This window comes from Phyllobates terribilis, unplaced genomic scaffold, assembly GCF_046119375.1.
Source record: "Phyllobates terribilis strain yellow unplaced genomic scaffold, ASM4611937v1 Scaffold_14__1_contigs__length_39327217, whole genome shotgun sequence".
NCBI classification, from domain to species: domain Eukaryota; kingdom Metazoa; phylum Chordata; class Amphibia; order Anura; family Dendrobatidae; genus Phyllobates; species Phyllobates terribilis.
In genome coordinates, this window is record NW_027362774.1 from 232,193 (window position 1) to 259,330 (window position 27,138).

A 27,138-nucleotide genomic window follows, 5' to 3' on the forward strand; every position below is an offset into this window, starting at 1 on the left:
ACAGCAGGGGAACAGCTGACGTTACCGAACCCCAATAACACGGCAGCAAGTGTTGACTGTGCAGACAGCACTTCCGAGCGCTAACTGGCGGTGCTGGAGCCCAGGGATAAGAATAAAAATAGAGAGGAGCCAGAGGTGTAATTGGAGCAAGTTTTAAATAAGTAGCACAGTGAATATGGACAGAGCAGGAGAAATTGCCGTGAACACAGCAGGGGAACAGCTGACGTTACCGAACCCCAATAACACCGCAGCAAGTGTTGACTGTGCAGACGGCACTTCCGAGCGCCAACTGGCGGTGTTGGAGCCCAGGGATAAGAATGAAAACAGAGGAGCCAGAGGTGTAATTGGAGCAACTTTAAAATGTGTAGTACAGTGGATGTGGACAAAGCAGGAGAAATTGCCGTCCGCACAGCAGGGGAACAGCTGACGTTACTGAACCCCAATAACACGGCAGCAAGTGTTGACTGTGCAGATGGCACTTCCGTGCGCCAACTGGCGGTGTTGGAGCTCAGGGATAATACTGAAAACAGAGGAGCCAGAGGTGTAATTGGAGCAACTTTAAAATCTGTAGTAGTGAGAATGTGGACAGAGCAGGAGAAATTGCCGTCCGCACAGCAGGGGAACAGCTGACGTTACTGAACCCCAATAACATGGTAGCAAGTGTTGACTGTGCAGACGGCACTTCCGAGCGCCAACTGGCGGTGTTGGAGCTCAGGGATAATACTGAAAACAGAGGAGCCAGAGGTGTATTTGGAGGAGGTTTTAAATCAGTAGTACAGTGGATGTGGACAGAGCAGGAGAAATTGCCGTCCGCACAGCAGGGGAACAGCTGACGTTACTGAACCCCAATAACACGGCAGCAAGTGTTGACTGTGCAGACGGCACTTCCGAGCGCCAACTGGCGGTGTTGGAGCTCAGGGATAATACTGAAAACAGAGGAGTCAGAGGTGTAATTGGAGCAACTTTAAAATCTGTAGTAGTGAGAATGTGGACAGAGCAGGAGAAATTGCCATCCGCACAGCAGGGGAACAGCTGACATTACTGAACCCCAATAACATGGTAGCAAGTGTTGACTGTGCAGACGGCACTTCCGAGCGCCAACTGGCGGTGTTGGAGCTCAGGGATAATACTGAAAACAGAGGAGCCAGAGGTGTATTTGGAGGAGGTTTTAAATCAGTAGTACAGTGGATGTGGACAGAGCAGGAGAAATTGCCGTCCGCACAGCAGGGGAACAGCTGACGTTACTGAACCCCAATAACACGGCAGCAAGTGTTGACTGTGCAGACGGCACTTCCGAGCGCCAACTGGCGGTGTTGGAGCTCAGGGATAATACTGAAAACAGAGGAGCCAGAGGTGTAATTGGAGCAACTTTAAAATCTGTAGTAGTGAGAATGTGGACAGAGCAGGAGAAATTGCCATCCGCACAGCAGGGGAACAGCTGACGTTACTGAACCCCAATAACATGGTAGCAAGTGTTGACTGTGCAGACGGCACTTCCGAGCGCCAACTGGCGGTGTTGGAGCTCAGGGATAATACTGAAAACAGAGGAGCCAGAGGTGTATTTGGAGGAGGTTTTAAATCAGTAGTACAGTGGATGTGGACAGAGCAGGAGAAATTGCCGTCCGCACAGCAGGGGAACAGCTGACGTTACTGAACCCCAATAACACGGCAGCAAGTGTTGACTGTGCAGACGGCACTTCCGAGCGCCAACTGGCGGTGTTGGAGCTCAGGGATAATACTGAAAACAGAGGAGCCAGAGGTGTAATTGGAGCAACTTTAAAATCTGTAGTAGTGAGAATGTGGACAGAGCAGAAGAAATTGCCGTCCGCACAGCAGGGGAACAGCTGACGTTACTGAACCCCAATAACATGGTAGCAAGTGTTGACTGTGCAGACGGCACTTCCGAGCGCCAACTGGCGGTGTTGGAGCTCAGGGATAATACTGAAAACAGAGGAGCCAGAGGTGTATTTGGAGGAGGTTTTAAATCAGTAGTACAGTGGATGTGGACAGAGCAGGAGAAATTGCCGTCCGCACAGCAGGGGAACAGCTGACGTTACTGAACCCCAATAACACGGCAGCAAGTGTTGACTGTGCAGACGGCACTTCCGAGCGCCAACTGGCGGTGTTGGAGCTCAGGGATTACAGTTCAGGTGGTAGAAACATGAACAGAACAGGAGACCTGGATACTGTTGCCAACCAATTATTTATTCTGGAAGAGGACTGGCAAATTCATGAGAGATCCAGGCCTTGTTCATTTTGAGAAAAGTAAGCCGGTCAACGTTATCGGAGGATAGTCGCATGCGACGGTCTGTTAGTACACCACCTGCGGCACTAAAGACGCGTTCCGATAATACACTAGCAGCAGGGCAAGCTAGCACCTCCAGTGCATACTGACTAAGCTCTGGCCATGTATCCAGCTTACAGACCCAAAACTTGAAGGGAGAAGAGCCGTCTGGGAGTACACTAAGAGGGCAAGACATGTAGTCTGTCACCATCTGACGGAAACGTTGCCTCCTGCTGACTGGAGCCGTCTGTGATGGTGTAGACATTTGTGGCGTCGGGGACACAAAACTTTGCCACATTTCGGCCATACTGGTCTTGCCTTGTGCTGAGGCGCTGCTTCTGCTCCCTCTTTGTGCAGAGCTTCCTCCACTGCCTCGATGCACTGAGCTGCTTTGTAAAGCACTAGCAGCACTGCTCTCGGTTGGAATGGAGAACATGATGGAATGCACCAGTGCGTCTTGGTACTCCCGCATTTTACGCTCCCGGTTCAACGGTGTTATGAGGCTTTGTAAGTTGTCCCGGTAGCGAGGATCTAGGAGGGTGGACACCCAATAATCAGCCGTGTTGAGAATGTGGGCGATGCTGCGGTCGTTTCTCAGGCACTGCAGCATGAAATCAACCATGTGCTGCAGACTGCCAACTGGCCAAGAAACGCTGTCCCCTGCTTGAGGCGTGATCTCTGCCTGCTCTGCATCACCCCACCCTCGCTCTAGATACTGACTACTAGAGCATTGTGTACCTCCCTCCTCTGGACAGATGTCTTCCTCATCCATTGACTCCTCCTCATCCTCCTCACAAAGTGTCCCCTGCCTAGGCCTTTGTGAGGAACCACGTTGCGCAGACTGTAGAGAAGCAGATGGCATTTGTGACTCCTCATCCTCCACCTCTTCCAAAACCTCGTCCCTTAGTGCTTGCAGTGTTTTTTCAAGCAGGCAGATAAGGGGGATAGTCATGCTGACTAGTGCATCATCTGCACTCGCCATCCGCGTGGAATAATCGAAGGCACGCAAAACGTAGCAAATGTCCTTCATAGAGGCCCACTCAGTGGTGGTGAAGTGTGAACGGCGCGCACTGCGACTTGTTTGCGCCTGCTGCAGCTGGTACTCCATTACTGCTGCCTGCTGCTCACACAACCTCTCCAACATATGTAACGTTGAATTCCACCTGGTGGGTAGGTCACATATGATGCGATGTTCCGGAAGACATAATCGGCGCTGCAGAGCTGCAATGCGTGATCTTGCATTGCTGGAACGCCGCAAGTGAGCGCACTCTATGCGGACCTTGTGAAGCAGTGCATCAAGATCCGGATAGTCCCTCAAAAAACTCTGCACGACCAAGTTGAGCACATGTGCCAGACATGGGATGTGAGTGAGGTTGCCTAGGCCCAGAGCTGCCACCAGATTTCGGCCATTGTCACACACTACCATGCCTGGCTGGAGATTCGCTGGCACAAACCACACGTCACCCTGCTGCTTGATGGCATTCCAGAGCTCCTGCGCTGTGTGGCTTCGATTCCCCAAAGAAATTAATTTTAATACGGCCTGTTGACGTTTGGCCACGGCTGTGCTCATATCGGTCATCATAACAGGTAACCGTTCACGGGTCGATGTGGAGGTAGACCGTGACGGCTCCTGCAGCGCTGATTCAGAGGAACTGGAGTATGAGGAGGATTCAATGTGTACAGACTGGATTCCTGCAATCCTTGGAGTTGGCAGAACACGTACAGCGCCACTCTCAAGATCTGTACCCGGCTCCACAACATTTACCCAATGGGCAGTGAGGGAAAGGTATCGTCCCTGTCCATGCTTACTGGTCCACGCATCAGTGGTCAGGTGGACCTTGCTACTGACGGCGTTTTGTAGCGCATGTTTAATTTTTCCCTCCACATGATGTTGCAGGGCAGGGACGGCTTGCCTGCTGAAATAAAAGCGGCTGGGCACGTTGTATTGTGGGACTGCCAATGCCATAAAGTTACGGAATGTGTCAGTCTCCACCAGCCTGAATGATAGCATTTCAAGGGCCAGTAGTTTAGCAATGCCAGCATTCAGAGCCTGTGCTCGGGGGTGGTTTGCCGAGTATGGGCGCCTTTTCTCCCATGCCTGTGCTAACGATGGCTGTAGACTGGCCTGGGAGTGTGAGGATGACTGGGAAAGTGGTGCTGTGGGTGGAATTACACTGTGTCTCTGTACAACAGTGCCAGAGGTTCTTCCATGGCGATCCTGTGAGGAAGCCGAACCAGCTGTGTGTGAGCTGGAGGAAGAGGCTACAACACGAGCTGAAGAGGTGGTAGGTGGCGCTGTAGGTTGGCCTAGGTCTTCAGTGTGTTTGTGTAACTCCACCACGTGCTTGGTCCGCACATGTTTCCACATATTTGTGGTATTGAGGTTGCTGACACTTTTCCCTCTTTTCACCTTCGGATTACACAGCTTGCATTTGACAAAGCAAATGTCATCTGCAACTGTGTCAAAAAAGGACCAGGCACTGCAAGTCTTGGGAGCGCCCGCTTTGGATTTTGGAAGAGCCATGCTCCTAATGGGTGCCGAAGTGGAGGCTACAGGCAACCAAGTCTGCCCCCTCCCTCTCCCTCCTTTTTGGGCCGTTCGGGGAATCTCTTCCTCAGAGCTGCTCCCACCACCTTCCTGTCCCTCACGCCATGATGGGTCAAGGACCTCATCATCTACACCACCCTCTTCAAACAACTGCTTCTCCTGGGTAGTCTCGACAGCACAGTACGCACCAGAAAGTGGCACCTGAGTCTCATCATCAGATGCGTACTGAGGTGTGCTGCTGACCATAGGCACTGGCCCACCCGCCTCTTCAGATTCAGAGAGACAAAACGGTTGCGCATCACTGCATACTACCTCTTCTTCAAATTCTCGAATTCTGCTTGGCTGGCCCCCTCTTTCCAAGCCAAGAGATTCAGAGAACAGAAGTAGAGATGGCTCCTGTCCAGGGCTCTCTGACTGCCTGGGCAATTTGGCAGGTGGTGAAGAGACAGATGGGTGCTCTTCAGTGCTCAGGACCTGAGAGGATCTGGAACTAATTGAAGTCGATGCGTTAGCTGCCATCCATCCGACAACGGCTTCAATTTGGTCCTCGCGCAGCAGTGGGGTACGGCTAGCTCCTACAAAGCTGCGCATAAAGGACTGTTCCCTGGTAAAACTGGGGGATGCTGAGTCACTGGTGCCCGCAGCAGGCACAGAATCCCCACGTCCTCTCCCTGCAGGCACAGAATCCTCACGTCCTCTCCCTGCAGAAACTCCACGCCCACGCCCATGCCCACGACCACATGCCTTACTCCCTGCCTTCTTCATCTTGGTAGACTGATAAAGATAGGCAGAAAAGTACTAAGGGCTTAGTGTGCTTATTCCTGAACAGCTGCTAACAGGTATAAGAAACACTAATTTTATAAAGTGTGGACTAGACTTTAATATGAGCTAATGTGGCCTACACAACTGTAAAGTGGAGTGTTTGGTGAACTTTATTTAGGTTTTTTTTTGTCACAAAAAGACACTGGATGTGCCTAAAGATGTAATAACGATAGTATCACAAACTTTTTGTAGCTATTACAATGTAGGAAGGTAACCTACAATGCAATAGATGAGGCTGCAAAAAATAGGCTAATACTAATCTGGCTGGGGCTGCAGGGCCCAAGGCTGCAGAAAGGCTCCTCTATCTACTCCTATATAGTGTGTTTGGAATCAATTTAGCTGAATACGGATGGAACCACCACACTAATAGGAGATATCAGGAAAAATTATGAATTGGCAATAAAGGACAATGTATGAGGCAGTGACACACACTGAGTGCACTACAACCAGACGTGGCTGAAGCACACACTACAGGGTGAGCTGCACTCACACACCAGACCTTGCAGACAGCGGTGAACAGTACAGATGCAGAGCACTGTGCACTAGCGCTGCAAGACCAAAAAAATTTCTCTATCTACTCCTATATAGTGTGTTTGGAACCAATTTAGCTGAATACGGATGGAACCACCACACTAATAGGAGATATCAGGAAAAATTATGAATTGGCAAAAAAGGACAATGTATGAGGCAGTGACACACACTGAGTGCACTACAACCAGACGGGGTTGAAGCACACACTACAGGGTGAGCTGCACTCACACACCAGACCTTGCAGACAGCGGTGAACAGTACAGATGCAGAGCACTGTGCACTAGCACTGCAAGACGGAAAAAAAATTCTCTATCTACTCCTATATAGTGTGTTTGGAACCAATTTAGCTGAATACAGATGGAACCACCACACTAATAGGAGATATCAGGAAAAATTATGAATTGGCAAAAAACGACAATGTATGAGGCAGTGACACACACTGAGTGCACTACAACCAGACGGGGTTGAAGCACACACTACAGGGTGAGCTGCACTCACACACCAGACCTTGCAGACAGCGGTGAACAGTACAGATGCAGAGCACTGTGCACTAGCGCTGCAAGACCAAAAAAATTTCTCTATCTACTCCTATATAGTGTGTTTGGAACCAATTTAGCTGAATACGGATGGAACCACCACACTAATAGGAGATATCAGGAAAAATTATGAATTGGCAAAAAAGGACAATGTATGAGGCAGTGACACACACTGAGTGCACTACAACCAGACGGGGTTGAAGCACACACTACAGGGTGAGCTGCACTCACACACCAGACCTTGCAGACAGCGGTGAACAGTACAGATGCAGAGCACTGTGCACTAGTGCTGCAAGACGGAAAAAAATGTCTCTATCTACTCCTATATAGTGTGTTTGGAACCAATTTAGCTGAATACAGATGGAACCACCACACTAATAGGAGATATCAGGAAAAATTATGAATTGGCAAAAAAGGACAATGTATGAGGCAGTGACACACACTGAGTGCACTACAACCAGACTTGGCTGAAGCACACACTACAGGGTGAGCTGCACTCACACACACAGACCTTGCAGACAGCGGTGAACAGCACAGGGAACTGTGCACTAGCACTGCAAGGCACAGTGATTTAGAAAGTAGCTTGGGTAAAGCAGTATAGAGCAAATAGGTAGCTAAAACTGTCCCTCAGAACAACAGCGTCCTATCCCTAACTGAATTCACAGCAGAGTGAGCTCAAAATGGCGGCGGTGGCTTTTATAGTGCATCATGACATCATTTCAGCAGCCAATCACAGCCATGCCATTAGTTAAGATGCCTACATGCCTAACAGGATGTGCCCACACTTCTTAGGATCCTCATTGGCTGAATAAAATGAAAATGTCTCATTGCATTATGGGAACTTCCGATTCCGGTATACGATATTGCAAAAGTATCGGAATTAAGTATCGGAATTCCGATACCGCGAATATCGGCCGATACCCGATATTTCAGTATCGGAATGCTCAACACTAGTCATCAGCAAGGATGGAGGAGAGACCACAGCCACTGTCTCCAGAGACCACCTGAAAAAGTGCCCCGAGAAGTTGCAAAGCACGGATGAAGATCAGGAAGACCCTCAACCCGTAGAGGAAAAGGAGGAAATGATCACCACCATACTCGGAGACTTTCCCCGGTCCTGGACACAAGTAAACAACGCTATCGTGGTGCCCGTCCTCACCTTTCTCCAGCCAGCCCCTCAAGTGCCTACAGAAGACCAGGTAGAGCTGGAAGAGCAGCCGGCCCAGGAGGCAGAAGAATCCACACCAGCAGCACAGGAGAATCAACCCTCTGCTAGTAGTGAGCCTGCCGTGCCCCTAGTGAGCCAAAGAGTGCGCAGACAGCTGCCCAGCTTACCTATAACATCCCCTACACCCTGTAGTGCAGGACCAGTTAGTGAGCTCCGTAGGTCCACTAGAGTCACTAGAGGTCAGATGCCCGCTCGCTGGAGAATATAACTAATGCACTGTGAATTAATCTGTTTCTTGAAAATGTTTATGGTTTATGTTTGTTGCCTGTTATTAATTATGTTTCTCAGTTACCCTACAGATTTCTATGGACTAACAGGTTATGGACACTGGATAACCGGAACATTCTTGTAGATAGTTGCACCTTGGTGCCTCTTGCGAAGACGGCTGCGGAAGAGAAAACCTGTCTGGCGTGGCCTACTTGCGGCCCAAAGTAGCTAGCTCCACCCTTGCAGCCATGCCCAAGGCGAACGCAAGGGGTTTGCTTTGGACAGGTCCCCTACTTCGCTTAAAACTTCACCCTGGGTGATATGGACACCCGGTTGCGGACACGCCGTGACCTTTAAAGAACTAAAGCTTCTTGTAAATATGTTATTGTATTATTGTTATACCCTGTATTTATGTTTCTTTAAAAAATGTGTTTAGTCCCGGAGTACTAAAATTTACTAGGGGGGAATGTGACACCCCAGGGGTCTGGTTGCCACAGTAATAGAGATATTATGTCTGAGAGCAAGTGGGAGGTTTCTCTGGTCAGGAGCCCTAAGCATGCAACACGGCCCACCCAGACCTGGGAGGGGAGGAATCTGCCCTGATAAACTGGGTCTGGGGCGGGATTAAGTCAGTCAGAGCCTGGAGTTCAGTTCCAGACACAGGGAAAGGAAGAACTAGGAGCTCTGTAGGAGCAGGAGCGAGTGCCAGAGGCTGGAAGCTAGAAAGCTCGCCTTGGCTGAAGACACTAACCCGGACACGGAGTCCGAGGCTGTGGGGACATCCAGGTCCAGCAGCAGAATCCAACCGGCAGGGGATTCCATGTCCTCTGGCTTTAGAAACCCGAAGGCACGGTCACAAGCAAGGGACCAGCACCACCATCGTGAAGCGGAGGCTAACGGAAGGCCCCAAGTCACCGGCCATACGGGTGAGCACTACACGGTATACTCAGGGACGTGGGCTACTTCTACCTGCATAGAGCAAGGTAGCCAGGAAAGAGTGCAGATAGTCGGGGAGGCCTACAACTCTACCTGGCCAGGGGAGATCCTGCTTACTCACAGACTGACCAGGCCCCTACTGCTAACCAGTACTTCCGGGAGGGTCTGCTTTATGCCATCAGTAAAGACCCTGAACTGCACCACACGTCTCTGTGATTCCTTGCTGCACCAGCACCATTACTACTGGGACGCTCACACCATCACTCCCATCATCCACATTAGCTGCCCTGAGGCAATACTTCTCCCGTGGGGAGTTATCCCATACTCGGCTGCGCAAACAATATCAGCCTCAGCGGTCTGCAGCGCAGCGGCGGTCCCCACTGACCGCAATCCACGGGTGGCGTAGTCGGACATTTGCTATTACATTAAGACTGCCACTGGTTTGACTGCCCTGGGCACTGACCGGGTCACCGCCACGGACAACTACAACCCCCAGCGGTCCGGCTCCGGGTATCCCCCTGCACAGCACAGGCCCAGGGGGCGTGTCAGTATTCACATAGAGAATTTGGATTTAGTAGTATTAAATAATTTACCTTCTCCAGTAGTGTTAGGTTTGCCTTGGTTAAAATTGCAGAATCCTTTACTGGACTGGTCTACTAATGAGATTAAATCTTGGAGTCCTAAGTGTTATGATAAATATTGTAAGGGTCGCATTGCTGCTGTGGAAAGAGGGGAATTACCTGTACCTATTCAGGATATTTGGAAGTTTTTTCAGAGGAGGAGTCGCAAATTCTACCTGCTCATAGGGACTATGATTGCACCATTGAGTTTGTTCCTGGAGCTACTCTTCCCAAGAGTCGCTTATTTAATCTGACTGTCCCTGAAAGAAAGGCCTTGGAGGAGTACATACAGACTATCCTGGCTGCTGGTCACATTAGACCTTCTAAGTCGCCTGTGGCTGTTGATTTTTTTTTGTAAAAAAAAAAGACAGCGGTTTACGTCCATGTCTGGACTTTCGTAAAATTAATAAAATTACCGTACGCAATTCCTACCCACTGCCGTTAATTCCTGACTTGTTTAACCAGTTAGTGGGGGCCAAGTGGTTCTCTAAAATTGATCTCCGGGGGGGCATACAATTTGTTGCGAATGAAGGAGGGTGATGAATGGAAGACTGCTTTTAACACTCCGGTGGGTCATTTTGAGAATCTGGTTATGCCTTTTGGTCTTACCAATGCACCAGCGATTTTTCAGAACCTTATTAATGACATCCTGAGACCTTTGATTGGTAAGAATGTGGTGGTGTATTTGGATGACATTTTGATTTATTCACCAGATCTGGAGTCTCATTGGCAGAGCGTACGTGAGGTATGGCAGTTATTAAGTGACAATTCACTTTTTGCTAAGCTGGAGAAATGCGAGTTCGCTGTGCAGAGAATTCGTTTTTTGGGCTACATTATCTCCAGCGAGGGCTTTGAGATGGACCCGGTGAAGGTTCAGGCTGTGCAGGAATGGCCTAGACCTATTGGTTTAAAATCGATACAGAGATTTTTGGGTTTCGCCAATTATTACAGAAAATTCATTAAGAATTTTTCTATAATTGTTAAGCCGCTGACCGATCTCACCAGGAAAGGTGCGAATACGGTCCAGTGGACAACTGAGGCCATTGAAGCTTTTGTGTATCTCAAGGAGAGGTTCAGTTCTGCCCCCATCCTTATGCAGCCTGATGAGACCAAGCCTTTTTTGGTCGAGGTTGATGCTTCTTCGGTGGGGGTCGGTGCGGTTTTGTCTCAGGAGAACAAGGATGGGAGTTCATCCCTGTGCTTTTTTTTCGAAAAATTTTTCTGAAACCGAACTTAATTACGATGTTGGTAATCGGGAATTTCTGGCTATCAAACTTGCATTTGAACATTGGCGTCATTTCTTGGAAGGTGCTAAATTTCCCATTCAGGTTTTCACTGATCATAAGAATCTGATCTATCTAGATGCTACCAAGCGCTTGAATGCCCGTCAGGCTAGGTGGGCACTTTTTTTTTCGCGGTTTAATTTTTCTGTTACTTACAGCCTGGGTACTAAGAATGTTAAAGCTGATGCTTTATCTCGCAGCTTTTCTCCCATGGTTGGTACAGAGCAGGAGGAGAGCATTTTACAGGAAGGAGTTGTAATAGCAGCATTGGACTCCGTTTTGGAAGATGGGATTCTGAAAGCCCAGGAGGATGCCCCATCTAACACTCCCCATGGGAGGTTGTTTGTACCTAGAACCTTTAGGAGAGAGTTGTTTGTGGAGTATCATGAGTCTCGGTTGGCAGGTCATCCAGGAATTTCTGAGACTAAGAGACTGGTAGGTCGCAGTTTTTGGTGGCCTGGGTGGCAGAAGGAAATCATAAATGGGTGCGTCAATGTACGGTGTGTGCTAGATCAAAGGCTTCACATGCTCCTGCTGCGGGGTTGATTTGCCCTCTAGAGGTTCCTAGTGCACCTTGGATGCATCTTGCAATAGATTTTATTACTGACCTTCCTGTGTCTGAAGGTTTCACTGTCATCAGGGTGGTCGTGGACCGTTTTAGCAAGATGTGTCACTTGGTTCCTTTCATTAAACTACCCTGCGCTAAGACACTCGCTAAGGCCTTTGTCAAGGAAATTGTCAGACTCCATGGCGTTCCCACCGACATTGTTTCTGAAAGGGGACCTCAGTTTGTGGCTAGTTTTTGGCGTGCTTTTTGTGACAGGTTGGGAGTCCATTTGTCATTTTCATCTGGGTATTATCCTGAGTCTAATGGACAGACAGAAAAAAAGAACCAGGATGTTGAGCAGTTTTTGCGTTGTTTTGTGGCAGACAATCAAGAGGGGTGGTCTGAGATTCTGCCACTTGCTGAATTTGCTCTTAACAACCATGCATCCTCTTCGGCTGGGTGTTCTCCGTTTTTTTGTTGTACTGGGAGACATCCGTCGTTTGGTTCGTTCTCCAAATTGGTGTCGGCTGTGCCGGAGGAGGAGAATTTTTCCGGTGATTTGGAGAGAGTTTGGACTCATGTACGTTGTAACCTTCAAGAGGCTAACAAAAATTCTAAGAAGTATTTTAACAGGAAACGTCAAGATGTTTTGTTTACGGTTGGTGACATGGTTTGGTTGTCCTCAAAGAATCTGCGGTTGAGGATTCCTTCTAAGAAATTGGGTCCGAAGTTTGTGGGACCATTTAAGGTGCTTCAGGTGGTTAACCAGTCTGCTGTTAGGTTGGAGGTTCCCTCCTCCTGGAAGATTAATCCAGTGTTTCATGTTTCCTTGTTGAAAAAAGCTGATGCATCGGATATGAATGCCACTGTCACAGTTCCTCCGGTGGTGGAAGACGGTGAATATGAAATTTCTCGTATACTGAATTCCAGAAGGCATAGAGGGAGATTGCAGCATCTCGTCATTTGGAAAGGTTTCGGTCCTGAGGATAACTCCTGGGTAAGGGCAGATGATGTCTCTGCGCCTAGACTTATCAGAACATTTCACAGGAGGTTTCCTGATAGGCCTGGGCCTGGAGGATCCAGAGGATCCTCATAGAAGAGGGGGTACTGTTAGAACCCTCCTGTTAGTTTTTTTCTATTTTGTGGTCACGTGACCTGCTGCCTATTTATTCCAGCTCCACCCTTCTGGCTTTGCTGGACTTCAGTGTTACTTTGACTCTTAATCTAGCCAGGTGCTTTGTACCTATCTCTGTAATTTGCTTGGTCCTTGGACATCTAAGTATTTCTGTCTGTTTGTCTTTTTGCTCAGCTACAACTTCTGCTAGGAGGTGTCCAATTTTGTCCCAGTCCTTCGTACTTTTAGGGACCCCTCCCTTATATCTATAGGTCTGCGTTCAGACTAGCTGAGGACGAAGGCGGGTCTGTTCACAAGGAACAGGTTGCCCGCTGCATCGTAGGGAATCAGCTTAGCCCTATTGTAGGGACAGTTTTCCTATCTTTCCTTAGTTCTTGTAGCAGATCATAACAACTACTGTGCTCAGTCAATGCACACCTAGTGTAAATGCTGTGTTCTGTCAGTCCCTCATTTAGGGTGAATGCTGTCGTCAGTCTCGCGCCATCATGGTATTAATTATGACACCGCTGAGAGCAGGTGTGTTATGAAATAAAAGACAGAGAATAATGAGAAGAAATGTTCCTTATCTCTCTGCTTGAGATATGGTGGTGTTATACTAGGAGTTGTGTACAGAAGATATATATTTGAAAAAACACATACAGTATATTGTCATGTATCAGGAAGGTGGGTGTTATTACACCTCCGCCAGTCTAGAACTTAAGCCTAGGCCAACGATTATCAGTAATTAATACGAGAATTAATTACCTGTTATGTGATTCCTCTGATTCTCTTCTTGGAGTCCACAAACAAAAATTTCACGTTCTAATATCTCATTGGGATTCAGTCACCTGTAAAAAGACAAACTATATGATAATATGTTCCTGCTACATGCTATACACACCAATAACACACTAGGGCCAAAATTACTTATCTCAGGGATAATGACTGTGGTAATCTATCGACAGTTTATTGTAAAAGCTGTAGTCAGTCAGTCCACAGTCTACTGTAAATGTTGTTGTCAGTCCACAGTGTAGTGTAAATATTAGAATCAATCGGTCCTTAGTTCAGCATAAATACTGTGGTTAATAAGTCCACAACGAGTGTTAATGCTGGGAGGAGCCGGTCTATAATCTATTGTGAATGTTGTGGTCAGTTAGTCCACAGACTAGTGGAAATGATATAGACAGTCAGTCCACAGTATGGTATTATTACTGTGCTCGTTTGGTTCCCACCTAGTGTAAATACTATGGTCAGTTGGTGCACAGTCTATTGTAAATGTTGTGGTCAGTCATTCCAGAGTATTGTATAACTACTGTGCTCAGTCAATGCACACCTCGTGTAAATGCTGTGTTCTGTCAGTCCCTGGTCTAGGGTGAATGCTGTGGTCAGTCTCGCATAATCATGGATTTGATTGTGTCACCGCTGAGAGCAGGTGTGTTATGAAATAAATGACAGAGGATAATGAGTAGAAATTATCCTTATCTCTCTGCCTGAAATATGGTGGTGTTATACTAGGAGTTGTGTATAGAAGATATACATTTGAAAAAACACATACAGTATATTGTCATGTATCAGGAAGGTGGGTGTTATTACACCTCCGCCAGTCTAGAACTTAAGCCTAGACCAACGATTATCAGTAATTAATACGAGAATTAATTACCTGTTATGTGATTCCTCTGATTCTCTTCTTGGAGTACACAAACAAAAATTTCACATTCTAATATCTCATTGGGATTCAGTCACCTGTAAAAAGACAAACTATATGATAATATGTTCCTGCTACATGCTATACACACCAATAACACACTAGGGCCAAAATTACTTATCTCAGGGATAATGACTGTAGTTAGTCTATCCACAGTTTACTGTAAAAGCTGCAGTCAGTCAGTCCACAGTCTACTGTAAATTTTGTGGTCAGTCCACAGTGTAGTGTAAATATTATAATCAATCGGTCCTTAGTTCAGCATAAATACTGTGGTTAATAAGTCCACAACTAGTGATAATGCTGGGATGAGCCGGTCTGTAATCTATTGTGAATGTAGTGGTCAGTTAGTCCACAGATTAGTGCAAATGATATAGACAGTCAGTCCACAGTATGGTATTATTACTGTGCTCGGTCGGTCCCCACCTAGTGTAAATACTATGGTCAGTCGCTGCACAGTCTATTGTAAATTGTTATGCACACGCCCGGGCTAAGCGGCGTGTGCGTGTGATTGTAGTGATTCCACTGGACCGTGCCGGAGAGTGAATGCCTGGAGGGGCGTGACTAAGTATTCACCCGATCCGACCAGGGTCGCACGACGGCATACGACGCCAGTGCACCAAGGAGGAACCGAGCAGAGGGACCAGGTGCTACTCCAGGACAGACCCCGGACACGGCTGTTGACCCACACAGGGGAATACAGGAACAGGCTGGTAGGCTGGCACACAGACTGGTGGGTATAGGCAGGCACGACTGGTATGCAGGCAGGGGGGTAAAGGCAAGCACAGCTAGAGTGCAGACTGGGAGGCACTAGCAGGTAGGAACACAGGCGGGATAGGACCCAGTACACACCGGGACTCAGGAACAATACAGGCAGAGGGTTACAGGCAAGCACAGCTAGAGTGCAGACAAGGCTGAGCAGGGAGGACAGGGCTCTGTTCACACGGAACAGACAGGAAGGGAAAGACAGAGCCAGATACTCACACAGTACTTGCAGAGACAACAAGCAGGAGTTAGGTACGAGTTCAGACTCTGCAGAAAAAGGAAGGGTACGGACATAGAGGCAAAACAGGTAAAGGACAGGAGAGAGTTCAGACTGGAACTGAGTGTACGGAGGAGACCGACACTGCAGAGGGATACAGGAGCGGGTCTGGGAATACGGCCCCCAGAGAGGCGGAACGAACAGGCAAGGAGCGTGTTCAGACAGGACAGACCAGACGCAGGAGCGGGTCTAGGAAATCGGCCACTAGAAGGCGGGACGAACAGGCAAGGAGCGTGTTAAGACAGGACAGACCAGACACAGGAGCGGGACTAGGAAATCGGCCACTAGAAGGCGAGAGGAACAGGCTAGGAGCGTGTTCAGACAGGACAGACAAGAGAACACAGAAAGGAGTCAGTTCAGACACGGGAGCTGATACCGCAAAGCAGGAGACATACAGGACTCAGTTCAGACACGGGAGCTGATACCGCAAAGCAGGAGACATACAGGACACAGTTCAGACACGGGAGCTGATACCGCAAAGCAGGAGACATACAGGACTCAGTTCAGACACGGGAACTGATACAAAAAGCAGGAGACAAGAGACGGGACTCAGTTCAGACACGGGAACTGATACAAAAAGCAGGAGACAAGAGACGGGACCTGGCACCTTCAGAGTGCAAGCACACACTGAAGGAAACACTATGCTCAGGCAGGGATAGAAGGGAGCTGCTGAGCTATATACCAAGTGACAGACAGCAATAGGCTGAGGACGCACAAGGGGTGTGACCCACAGCAGGTACAAAAGGCAGGAAGTGATCGGGCGCCGCCCTTAAGCAGCAGAAACAGACACAAACAGACAGCATGGAGGGAAGCCAGAGAGACATTCTGGACAGGAGATCAAGTGCGCCCTCTTGCACAGTGGGAGATGGACCACCATGCAAGGACGCCGCCAGGTATGTTACAGTACCTCCCCCCTTACGCCCCCTCTTCTTCAGGCCTGCCAGAATCTTCCGCAGGGAATTCGAGGGCCAGTCGTTCACTGGGTTGGAGGGGGACAGAGACTTAAGGGTAATCTCTGCTTCGAGGTACATCTTGTCAAGCTCACAGGAAGAAATAGACGGGTTATCACGTACATAATGAGGAAAAGTCACTGTCTCTTTGTTATCTGGTGGTATCCCGGAGGATTCAGGAAACAACTGGAGGTCCTCCGCCGGGTCAGAAGAGTGCAGAGGCTCAGAGAAAACAACTGCTTCAGAGTACACTAGGTCGGACTCACTGGAGGAAGCAGGCGAGGTATCGGGTACCGAGTATAGGAAAGTCTCTGTCCATTCACCACCAGGTGGCACCCCGAAGGGTTCTGGAGACAGCTGGCGGTCCTCCGCCTGGTCAGAGGGGTGTAGAGACTCACGGGTAACCTCTGCTTCAGAGTACACTAGGTCGGACTCACTGGAGGAAGCAGGCGAGGTATCGGGTACCGAGTATAGGAAAGTCTCTGTCCATTCACCACTAGGTGGCACCCCGAAGGGTTCTGGAGACAGCTGGCGGTCCTCCGCCTGGTCAGAGGGGTGTAGAGACTCACGGGTAACCTCTGCTTCGGAGTACACTAAGTTGGACTCACTGGACGAAGCGAGCGAGGTATCAGGTACAGAGTATAGGAGAGTCTCTGTCCTTTCGCTACCAGGTAGCACCCCGAAGGGTTCAGGAGACAACTGGAGATCCTCCGCCTGGTCGGAGGGGTGTAGAGACTCGGAGGTAACTACCACTTTGGGGTACCCATTGTCAGGCTCACAGGACGAAGCGGACAAAGTATTGAGTACCGGGTGTAGAGAAGTCTCTCTCCATTTGTCATCGAGTGGTATCCCGGAGGGTTCAGGAGGCAACAGGGGATCCTCCGCCAGGTAGTAGAGGTGCACAGACTCTGAGGTAACCACAGCTTTGGAGCATCCTTGGACATGCACACCGGTTAAAGAGAAAGAAGCATCTGATGCCGGGTGCAGGAAGTTCTCCTGTGTGGAGTCTGGATGGGCAGAAGTCTCTTCGGCCAGGAGAACTGGTGCACTACCCACGCACATTACCCATTGGGGTTTCTCCGGGATACAGGGAGATGAAGCTTCAGTAGGGACTTCAAGGTTGGGGTCAGGAGGTCTCAGGGAGGACAGACACTGGCGTGACGGCTTGCCTCTAAGTCTAGCACGTCTGGACTGCCTCTTAAGGTTGAGAGAAGTATTCCGGAAAGCGTAGTCACCCTGTGAGGATTCTGGGTGGGCAGTAGTCTCATTGGGCTGGAGGACTATTGTGCTACCCACACACATTACCCGTCGGGGCTGCTCCGGGATATTGGGAAGTGAAGCTTCAGCAGGGACTTCAGAGTTAGGGTCCTCGAAGACCATACGAAAGGCCACCAGGAAGGCCTGCAGGTCAAGGATGACAGGATCCCATGCTTCCCATAGGGGGGTGACCCATTTCAAGGCATCACCCGCTAGGTAGTCAATCATAAAGGCCACTTTAGCCCAATCGGAAGGAAAATAGAGAGGGTAGGCCTTAAAGTGTAGCATGCATTGCTCCACAAATGCACGACACTGTCTTGGATCCCCATAGTAACGTGGCGGATCCGCAGGAACGAGGGCTGATAGATCCATCTGGACGGGTGCGTAACTCGCCTGGAACTCAGCTAAAGGGGGGAAAAAAAAATTTATTTATTTTATTTTAATGCATGTATTCGCTGGAAAAACTTCTCAAAGAGCGAAGGCCGTGGGGCTCAACGGGAACCATGGCCTGAGCATGCTGTTATGCACACGCCCGGGCTAAGCGGCGTGTGCGTGTGATTGTAGTGATTCCACTGGACCGTGCCGGAGAGTGAATGCCTGGAGGGGCGTGACTAAGTATTCACCCGATCCGACCAGGGTCGCACGACGGCATACGACGCCAGTGCACCAAGGAGGAACCGAGCAGAGGGACCAGGTGCTACTCCAGGACAGACCCCGGACACGGCTGTTGACCCACACAGGGGAATACAGGAACAGGCTGGTAGGCTGGCACACAGACTGGTGGGTATAGGCAGGCACGACTGGTATGCAGGCAGGGGGGTAAAGGCAAGCACAGCTAGAGTGCAGACTGGGAGGCACTAGCAGGTAGGAACACAGGCGGGATAGGACCCAGTACACACCGGGACTCAGGAACAATACAGGCAGAGGGTTACAGGCAAGCACAGCTAGAGTGCAGACAAGGCTGAGCAGGGAGGACAGGGCTCTGTTCACACGGAACAGACAGGAAGGGAAAGACAGAGCCAGATACTCACACAGTACTTGCAGAGACAACAAGCAGGAGTTAGGTACGAGTTCAGACTCTGCAGAAAAAGGAAGGGTACGGACATAGAGGCAAAACAGGTAAAGGACAGGAGAGAGTTCAGACTGGAACTGAGTGTACGGAGGAGACCGACACTGCAGAGGGATACAGGAGCGGGTCTGGGAATACGGCCCCCAGAGAGGCGGAACGAACAGGCAAGGAGCGTGTTCAGACAGGACAGACCAGACGCAGGAGCGGGTCTAGGAAATCGGCCACTAGAAGGCGGGACGAACAGGCAAGGAGCGTGTTCAGACAGGACAGACCAGACACAGGAGCGGGACTAGGAAATCGGCCACTAGAAGGCGAGAGGAACAGGCTAGGAGCGTGTTCAGACAGGACAGACAAGAGAACACAGAAAGGAGTCAGTTCAGACACGGGAGCTGATACCGCAAAGCAGGAGACATACAGGACTCAGTTCAGACACGGGAGCTGATACCGCAAAGCAGGAGACATACAGGACACAGTTCAGACACGGGAGCTGATACCGCAAAGCAGGAGACATACAGGACTCAGTTCAGACACGGGAACTGATACAAAAAGCAGGAGACAAGAGACGGGACTCAGTTCAGACACGGGAACTGATACAAAAAGCAGGAGACAAGAGACGGGACCTGGCACCTTCAGAGTGCAAGCACACACTGAAGGAAACACTATGCTCAGGCAGGGATAGAAGGGAGCTGCTGAGCTATATACCAAGTGACAGACAGCAATAGGCTGAGGACGCACAAGGGGTGTGACCCACAGCAGGTACAAAAGGCAGGAAGTGATCGGGCGCCGCCCTTAAGCAGCAGAAACAGACACAAACAGACAGCATGGAGGGAAGCCAGAGAGACATTCTGGACAGGAGATCAAGTGCGCCCTCTTGCACAGTGGGAGATGGACCACCATGCAAGGACGCCGCCAGGTATGTTACATAAATGTTGTGGTCAGTCATTTCAGAGTATTGTATAACTACTGTGCTCAGTCAATGCACACCTCGTGTAAATGCTGTGTTCTGTCAGTCCCTGGTCTAGGGTGAATGCTGTGGTCAGTCTCGTTTAATCATGGTATTGATTGTGTCACCGCTGAGAGCAGGTGTGTTATGAAATAAAAGACAGAGGATAATGAGAAGAAATGTTCCTTATCTCTGTGCCTGAGATATGGTGGTGTTATACTAGGAGTTGTGTATAGAAGATATACATTTGAAAAAACACATACAGTATATGGTCATGTATCAGGAAGGTGGGTGTTATTACACCTCCGCCAGTCTAGAACTTAAGCCAAGACCAACGATTATCAGTAATTAATACGAGAATTAATTACCTGTTATGTGATTCATCTTATTCTCTTTTGGAGTCCACAAACAAAAATTTCATCTTCTAATATCTCATTGGGATTCAGTCACCTGTAAAAAGACAAAGTATATGATAATATGTTCCTGCTACATGCTATACACACCAATAACACACTAGGGCCAAAATTACTTATCTCAGGGATAATGACTGTGGTTAGTCTATCCACAGTTTATTGTAAAAGCTGTAGTCAGTCAGTCCACAGTGTAGTGTAAATATTAGAATCAATCGGTCCTTAGTTCAGCATAAATACTGTGGTTAATAAGTCCACAACTAGTGTTAATGCTGGGATGAGCAGGTCTATAATCTATTGTGAATGTTGTGGTCAGTTAGTCCACAGACTAGTGCAAATGATATAGACAGTCAGTCCACAGTATGGTATTAATACTGTGCTCGGTCGGTCCCCACCTAGTGTAAATAGTATGGTCGGTCGGTGCACAGTCTATTGTAAATGTTGTGGTCAGTCATTCCAGAGTATTGTGTAACTACTGTGCTCAGTCAATGCACACCTCGTGTAAATGCTGTGTTCTGTCAGTCTCTGGTCTAGGGTGAATGCTGTGGTCAGTCTCGCGTCATCATGGTATTGATTGTGTCACAGCTGAGAGCAGGTGTGTTATGAAATAAAAGACGGAGGATAATGAGAAGAAATGTTCCTTATCTCTGTACCTGAGATATGATGGTGTTATACTAGGAGTTGTGTATAGAAGATATACATTTGAAAAAACCCATACAGTATATTGTCATGTATCAGGAAGGTGGGTGTTATTACACCTCCGCTAGTCGAGAACTTAAGCCTAGACCAACGATTATCAGTAATTAATACGACAATTAATTACCTGTTATGTGATTCCTCTGATTCTCTTCTTTGAGTCCACAAACAAAAATTTCACGTTCTAATATCTCATTGGCATTCAGTCACCTGTACAAAACAAACTATATGATAATATGTTCCTGCTACATGCTATACACACCAATAACACACTAGGGCCAAAATTATTTATCTCAGGGATAATTACTGTTGTCAGTCTAGCTACAGTTTATTGTAAAAGCTGTAGTCAGTCAGTCCACAGTCTACTGTAAATGTTGTGGTCAGTCAGTCCACAGTGTAGTGTAAATATTAGAATCAATCGATCCTTAGTTCAGCATAAATACTGTGGTTAATAAGTCCACAACGTTAATGCTGGGATGAGCCGGTCTGTAATCTATTGTGAATGTTGTGGTCAGTTAGTCCACAGACTAGTGCAAGTGATATAGACAGTCCACAGTCTGGTATTATTACTGTGCTCCGTCGTTCCACTCCAAATGTAAAAGCTGTAGTCAGTCAGTCCACAGTGTTCTGTTAATGTTGCGGTAAATCAGTCCTCAGTGCTGTGGAGATATTATACAGCATGGAGCACTATGTGGGGCCCACTATACTGTATGTTTGACTATGTGGAGCCCATTACACTGTATGAAGCACTATATGGAACCCATTACACTGTATGGAGCACTATGTGGGGCCCATTACTCTGTATAGATTACTATGTGGGACCCATTACACTGTATGAAGCACTATGTGGGGGCCATTACACTTTATTGAGCATTGAGTGGGGCCATTAAACTGTATGGAGCATCACGTTGGGCCATTACAATGTATGGAGCATCATGTGTGGCCATTATACTTTATGGAGGACTGTGTTGGGCCCACTACATTGTATGAAGTACTATGTGAGTTCATTATACTGTATGGTGCACTATGTGGGACCGATTACACTGTATGGAGCACTATGTGAAGCTGAGTAACCTGTATGGAGTACTTTGTGGGGCCCATTACACTGTATGAAACACTATGTAGAGCCCATTACACTGTATGGAGCACTATGAGGGGCCCATTACACTGAATTGAGCACTGTGTGGGACCCTTTGCACTTTATGAAGCCCTATGTGGGACCCTTTAAACTTTATGGAGCACTATGTGGGGCCCATTACACTGTATGGAGCACTATGTGGGGCCCATTGGACTGAATGGAGCACTATATGATGCCCATTGCACTGTATAGAGCACTATGTGAGGCATATTACACTGTATGGCGCGCTGTGAGAGGCCCATTACACTGTATGGCGCACCATGTGGAGCCCATAAAACTGTATGGAGCACTGTGGGTGGCCCTTTACACTGTATGGAGCACTATGTGGGGTCCATTTCACTGTATGGAGCACTATGTGAGGCCCATTACACTGTATGGAGCACTTTGAGGGGCCCGTTACACTGTATGGAGCACTATGAGGGGCCCATTACACTATTTTGAGCACTGTGTGGGGCACATTACACTGTATAAACCCTATGTGGAGCCATTATACAGTGCGGAGCACTATGGGGCTATTATACAGTATAGAGCACTATCTGGGACCATTATATAGTATGGAGAACTATGTGGTGACAGCTATACTGTGTGGAGCAATATGTTGGGCCCATTATACTTTATTGAGGAGTATGTGGAGCCCATTACATTGTATAGGGCATGATGTGGGGCAATTACACTTTATGGAGCACTATGTAGGACCCATTATTCTGTATGGAGGACTATGTGTTGCCATTATACTGTATGGAGAACTATTTGCGGCCATTATACAGTATGGAGCATCATGTGGGGCCATTGCACTGTATGGAGCATCATGTGGGGCTATTATACTGTATGGAGGACTATGTTAGGCCCATTAAGCTGTATGGAGGACTATGTGGGGCCATTATTCTGTATGTAGCACTATGTGGGCCCATTACACTGTATGGAGCACTATGTGGGGCCAATTACACTGTATGAAGCACAATGTGGGGCCAATTACACTGTATGGAGAACTATGTGGGGCCCTTTATTCTGTATGAAGGACTGTGGGGCCCATTATTCTCTATGGAGGACTATGTGGGATGCACTTTACTGTATTGAGAACTATATGGGACCCATTATTCTGTATGGAGGACTATGTGGGCCCATTATACTGTATGGAGGACTATGTGGGACCTATTATACTGCATGGAGGACTATGTTGGACCCATTATACTGTATGGAGGACTATATGCGACCCATTATAGTGCATGAAGCACTATGTGGGGCCAATTACACTGTATGGAGCACTGTGTGGCGCCCTTTACACTGTATGGAGTACTATGTGGGGCCCTTTACACTGTATGGAACACTATGTAGGGCCCATTGCACTGTATGGTGCACTATGTGGGACACATTACACTGTATGAATCAATATGTGGGGCCTATTACACTATATGGATCTCTGTGTGGGACACATTACACTGTTTGGAGCATTATGTGAGGCCATTATACATTATGGAGCACTATGTGGGGCTATTATAAAGTATGGAGCATTATGTGGGGCCATTATACAATATGGAGCATTATGTGGGGCCTATGACACTATATGGAGGACAACTTGGGGCCATTATACTGTATGGAGCACTATGTGGGGCTCATTACACTGTACTGAGCACTATTTAAGGCCAATTACACTGTATGGAGCACTATGTGGGGCCCATTGCACTGTATGAGCACTATGTGGGGCCCATTACACTGTATGCAGCGCTATGTGAGGCCCATTACACTGTATGGATCATTGTGTGTGGCCCTTTCCACTGCATGGAGCACTATGTGGGGCCCATTAGACTGTATGGAGGACTATGTGGGGCCCATGGCACTGTATGGAGGACATTGTGGGGTCCACTACACTGTATGTAGCACTATTTGGGGCCCATTTCAATGTATGGCGCATTATGTCTTGCCCATTACACTGTATGGAGCATTATGTGGAGCCCATTGCACTGTATGGAGGACTATGTGGGGCCCATGGCACTGTATGGAGCACTATGTGGGGCCCATTACACTCTATGGAGAACCGTGTGGGGCCCATTACACTGGATGGAGGACATTGTGGGGTCCACTACACTGTATGGAGCACTATGTGGGGCCCATTACACTGTATGGAGGACTATGTGGGGCCCATGGCACTGTATGGAGGACATTGTGGGGTCCACTACACTGTATGTAGCACTATTTGGGGCCCATTTCAATGTATGGAGCATTATGTCTTGCCCATTACACTGTATGGAGCATTATGTGGGGCCCATTACACTCTATGGAGAACCGTGTGGGGCCCATTACACTGTATGTAGCACTATTTGGGGCCCATTTCAATGTATGGAGCTTTATGTCTTGCCCATTACACTGTATGGAGCATTATGTGGGGCCCATTAAACTCTATGGAGAACTAAGTGGGGCCCATTACACTGTATGGAGCAATGAGTGGTGCCCATTCCACTGTATGAGCAATATTTTGGGCCCATTATACGGTATGCAGCATTATGAAGCACTATGTGGGGCCCATTACACTGTATGGAGCACTATGTTGGGCCCATTAGACTGAATGGAGCACTATATGAGGCCCATTATACTGTATAGAGCACTATGTGAGGCATATTACACTGTATGGCGCACTATGAGAGGCCCATTAGACTGTATGCCGCACCATGTGGGGCCCATGATACTGTATGGAGCACTGTGTGTGGCCCTTTACACTGTATGGAGCACTATGTGGGGCCCATTTCACTGTATGGAGCACTATGTGAGGCCCATTACACTGTATGGAGCACTTTGAGGGGCCCATTACAGTGTATGGAGCACTATGAGGGGCCCATTACACTATTTTGAGCACTGTGTGGGGCACATTACACTGTATAAACCCTATGTGGAGCCATTATACAGTGTGGAGCACTATGGGGCTATTATACAGTATAGAGCACTATCTGGGACCATTATATAGTATGGAGCACTATGTGGTGACAGCTATACTGTGTGGAGCAATATGTTGGGCCCATTATACCTTATTGAGGAGTATGTGGAGCCCATTACACTGTATAGGGTACGATGTGGGGCAATTACACTTTATGGAGCACTATGTGGGGCCCATTATACTGTATGGAGCACTATGTGGGGCCATTATACTCTATGAAGGACTATGTTGGGCCCATTGCACTGTATGGAGGATTATGTTGGACCCATTATTCTGTATGGAGGACTATGTGTTGCCATTATACTGTATTGAGAACTATTTGGGGCCATTATACAGTATGGAGCATCATGTGGGGCCATTGCACTGTATGGAGCATCACGTGGGGCTATTATACTGTATGGAGGACTATGTTAGGCCCATTAAGCTGTATGGAGGACTATGTGGGGCCATTATTCTGTATGTAGCACTATGTGGAGCCCATTACACTGTATGGAGCACTATGTGGGGCCAATTACACTGTATGAAGCACTATGTGGGGCCAATTACACTGTATGGAGAACTATGTGGGGCCCTTTATTCTGTATGAAAGACTGTGGGGCCCATTATTCTCTATGGAGGACTATGTGGGACGCATTTTACTGTATTTAGGACTATATGGGACCCATTATTCTGTATAGAGGACTATGTGGGCCCATTATACTGTATGGAGGACTATGTGGGACCTATTATACTGTATTGAGGACTATGTTGGACCCATTATACTGTATGGAGGACTATATGCGACCCATTATAGTGCATGAAGCACTATGTGGGGCCAATTACACTGTATGGAGCACTGTTTGGGGCCCTTTACACTGTATGGAGAACTATGTGGGGCCCTTTACACTGTATGGAACACTATGTGGGGCCCATTGCACTGTATGGCGCACTATGTGGGGCCCATTACACTGTTTGAATCACTATGTGAGGCCATTATACATTATGGAGCACTATGTAGGGCTATTATAAAGTATAGAGCTTTATGTGGGGCCAATTACACTGTATGGAGGACTATGCGGGGCCCATGGCACTGTATGGAGGACATTGTGGGGTCCACTACACTGTATGTAGCACTATTTGGGGCCCATTTCAATGTATGGAGCATTATGTCTTGCCCATTACACTGTATGGAGCATTATGTGGGGCCCATTACACTCTATGGAGAACTATGTGGGGCCCATTACACTGTATGGAGGACTATGTGGGGCCCATGGCACTGTATAGAGGACATTGTGGGGTCCACTACACTGTATGCAGCACTATTTGGGGCCCATTTCAATGTATGGAGCATTATGTCTTGCCCATTACACTGTATGGAGCATTATGTGGGGCCCATTACACTCTATGGAGAACTATGTGGGGCCCATTACACTGTATGGATCAGTGAGTGGTGCCCATTCCACTGTATGGAGCAATATTTTGGGCCCATTATACGGTATGCAGCATTATGTGGGGCCCATTACACTGTATGAGCACTATGTGGGTCCCATTACACTGTATTGTGCACTATGTGGGGCTCATTACACTTTACAGAGCCCTGAGTGGGGCCCATTACACTGTACGGAGTACTATGTTGGGCCCATTACACTGTATTGAGCACTATGTGGGGCTCAATACAGTTTATAGAGCCCTGAGTGGGGCCCATTACACTGTACGAGCACTATGTGGGGCCCATTACACTGTATGAGCACTATGTGGGGCTCATTACACTTTATAGAGCCCTGAGTGGGGCCCATTATACTGTATGGAGGACTATGTGGGGCCCATTACACTGTATTGGAGCACTATGTGGAGCCCATTACACTGTATGAACGACTATGTGGGACCCATTACACTGTATGGAGGACTATGTGGGGCCCATTACACTGTATGAGCTCTATGGGGGACCCATTCCGCTGTATTGAGCACTATGTAGGGCCCATTAAACTTTATCGAGCACTATATTGGGCCCATTACATAGTATGGAGCACTATGTGCTGCTCATTACACTGTATGGAGCACTATGTGGGGCCCATTACACTGAATGGACGACTATGTTGGGCACATTACACTGTATGAATCAATATGTGAGGCCCAAAACACTATATAGATCTCTGTGTGGGGCACATTACACTGTTTTAAGCAATATGTGGGGCCATTATACAGTATGGAGCACTATGTGGGGCTATTATAAAGTATGGAGCATTATGTGGGGCCATTATACAGTATGGAGCACTATGTGGGGCTATTATAAAGTATGGAGAATTATGTGGGGCCATTATACAGTATGGAGAATTATGTGGGGCCTGTTACACTATATGGAGGACT